Source organism: Pseudomyrmex gracilis, unplaced genomic scaffold (assembly GCF_002006095.1).
Source record: "Pseudomyrmex gracilis isolate BER0280 unplaced genomic scaffold, ASM200609v1 scaffold_44, whole genome shotgun sequence".
NCBI lineage: Eukaryota > Metazoa > Arthropoda > Insecta > Hymenoptera > Formicidae > Pseudomyrmex > Pseudomyrmex gracilis.
Genome location: NW_018020628.1, coordinates 61,613 through 64,656, shown reverse-complemented (window position 1 = coordinate 64,656; position 3,044 = coordinate 61,613). Strand labels below are relative to the sequence as shown.

The window sequence follows — 3,044 nt, the reverse complement described above, 5'->3', positions numbered from 1 at the left end:
GGTGTGGTCGGGCGCCGTTGATCGCGTAAAAAAAGCCTGCCACTCCCGCAAACACGACAGAAACGTGTTAATCTGTAGTGCCAGATGATCGATAAAAAGAGATGTGGTCGATATTTATTGAAGAAATATTCTGTGAAATTGTAACCTTTAATTCTTTTCTCAACAATTTGTAATAACATTACTTTAGTTAACAAAACAATAAAAAAAATGTATTATTTTTGTTGCTCTACTTGTCTTAATATTATCTATTTGTTATTACATAATTAAACATATTTTTATCGTCAAATTTATAATCAAAATTTGCATTTGTTTCCGTTTCTTTACAAAGAACTAAACTCATTAAAGCAATTTAATTTCGTGTATAAATGCAAATTTCATATTGCATAAGAAGAACGTATAAACAAGATAATAAAAATAGATGCTTATCATGTGTAATTATTGTTTCTGTCCGCACGGATACTTATTTATATATGTGATAAGATTCCGAGCGTTTGCAAGATCTTGATTTCTAGATCAGAATACGCAATACGCTGTGCAAAACACAGTCGAGCAGACATTTAATTACTGTCCAATGTGCAGAACCGTATTATGAGCCTTATTATCTCTGAATAATTACCGTACCGCGGTGTTATAGGTGAAATCAATCTCGCTCGAGATCGATTAGTTGTGATTTCGCTCAGTTGCGACCGCCATACGAAATCGATTTCATTTTTCGGTTTTTACATTTTACTACGAGAAACTAGACTATGCAAGTTATTGCTCTTTGCGCGCGTGTTATAAAGATTATTACGTCCGTGAAAAATATTCTATATTGGAAAACACGGCGATTAAAACCACCGGCGCGATGGTAGAAACAAAAAATGCATCTCGATGAAATTGAGATCATATCGGGCATCAAATTTGCCGCTTCGAACTCGTTAATTGAGTTGCTGATTTACTTCGCGACTTACATATACGTTCTTTTCGCGCAAAAACCTGCATCTTTCTCACACAATCAAACAGCTTTGTAAAATGTATGTCATTTGAGTCACAAAAACTTCAATAATTACAATTCAGATATTTAAAATAAACATGTCAATATTAATTTAATACACAATTCAGCTCGTAAATCTTTTCTGCAAATGACAAGAGCAACTCATTAGATTCAAGATTTGTGTTACCAAATAGGTTAATAAGTTGCATGTAGCATTAATCAAAGTAAACATCTATGCAATTATTTCGAGATCTGGATTTCACCTTTCTTTCGCAGTGACAAGCACGCGACGTGCGCGAATCGCAATCGCAGCGGGTGTCGATCTAATTAAAATTACGGCAGGTAGACTCATTAGCCTACCACGTTGCAACGCCGATATAACTTACGGTTCCGTCAGAACAGCGCAGCAACCGACCAACGTCGCCAGGTAGTTAACGAAGGCCTGGCCCAGGTAATTGTCTGCGGCTGCATATCGCGCGCCGTTACATTGTAAAACGCCCCTCATTGATAGGCCTTTCCGAACACTACGCTGCGCGATGATGTTAGGTTTTCTCTAGTGCCACGGAGACCGTGACTCTTTCTCTCTCTCTCTCTCTCTCTCTCTCTCTCTCTCTCTCTCTCTCTGGATTGAAAAGAGAATATGCGCTGTTCGCTGCTTGCTTTTCTCCTCCCGCCTCCAAACCGATCCATTGTTCCCTGGACCAGTCTAGAATTGAATTTATGCCGCTATTAATTGGCTTCGTTTCCGTTCTTATATTTCAATCGTTCATTTCAGACCGCACGAGCCCCTGAATCAAAGAATCTAGATCGTTAAGATAGATACTTACTCATGTGTTTGTAAACTTGACATCCGCAATTTTTAATCACTTGTTATGTGTTTTAGAAAACATTTTCTCTGTTTTGTTTCTTACATCTGAAACCTGATGACTACTTTAATTTATAGATTATCTGTGTAATAATGCTTCAATAAAAGATAATTAGTCTCGAACTGATGTTGATGTTAGATAGAGACGAAGAAACAACAATAATAACGAAAGATTGATACGATACCGGATTGACTCTCGATTTCGAGATCGAGTTGCGTCGTTATATGCATCGTTTATGCGGGTTGGCTTGGACCACCGAGCCAAACAGAGTGATCGTAACAAAGTTGTGAGCAACCGCGTGCTGGCGCGATGTTGTACACGTGGACATGGGAAATAAAGGCGATCGAGCTGCGCAGCGCGCGTACAAAGTTTGCACGCGCGCGCTCTACGCCGATTACCGATACCGCGTAATTTATTGCTCCGTATTCGCGAAACGTGACGCCGTGGCCCCCGTCTCTCGTAAAGTGCTTCCAGTTCTGAGTCACGGAACCCGGCTGAATTTTTGTCCAATCGGGAATGTCGATAGCTTTTGTGCGGCGGCGGCACCATTCGAGCCGAACGAGCCGCTCGTATATGTGCCCCGCACATACACGAGCAAGACGTCCGATATATAGTCCAAAGATAACGACCCAATAACTCTCTAATATTCGCTTTTATCGATACCTCATTGCCCTTCGATAGCTACGTGGCCTATTTTTCTACGAAAATCGATGAGACGTACGGGAGTGGCTCGAAATATTTTCCACTTTGCGTATCTTCAAACATATAACACACCCGAGGCGACCAAACTCTCTCTCAAGAATGCGACTCACTACACAAAATTTGTAATAAATTATGGAGAAGACCGTGGACCACCCAAGACACCACGCGCAGACTTTACATAACTGTACGCGATTCGCGCGTGCAACACATCACCGCATGTCGATGCGAAAGGAGCAACGCACGAACGCGTGACTCCACAGAGGCATGCAAAATCCCCTACCGTAGGTGTACGTGAGAGGACGATAGACGATCGGTAGGTAGGCTTGCTATTTGTCGAGATCCTATCTACATGAGTGTAGCGAGTTATTACAGGCAGAAGGACGGTCTTCGTGTGTATCGAGACGAAAGACCGTGAAAGCAAGGAGCCAGTCTTCTCTGTGGAGATTTTTTTTTTTTTCTATCGCCTCGATTTCACAAAGTTAGTTTCGCACATTTTCTTTCCG

The 3,044-nt window shown here is 41.2% G+C and overlaps 1 long non-coding RNA gene across 1 annotated transcript; it reads right to left on the bottom strand.

Moving 5' to 3' along the window:
• Positions 1–236: 236 nt before the first annotated feature.
• On the bottom strand, positions 237–2,382 carry LOC109853150. Its single transcript, XR_002250086.1, has 3 exons — positions 2,024–2,382; positions 1,801–1,893; positions 237–1,679 (listed from the first exon to the last, which is right to left on the bottom strand). It is a non-coding gene; the product is annotated as an uncharacterized LOC109853150 (long non-coding RNA).
• Between the last annotated feature and the right edge of the window lie 662 nt (positions 2,383–3,044).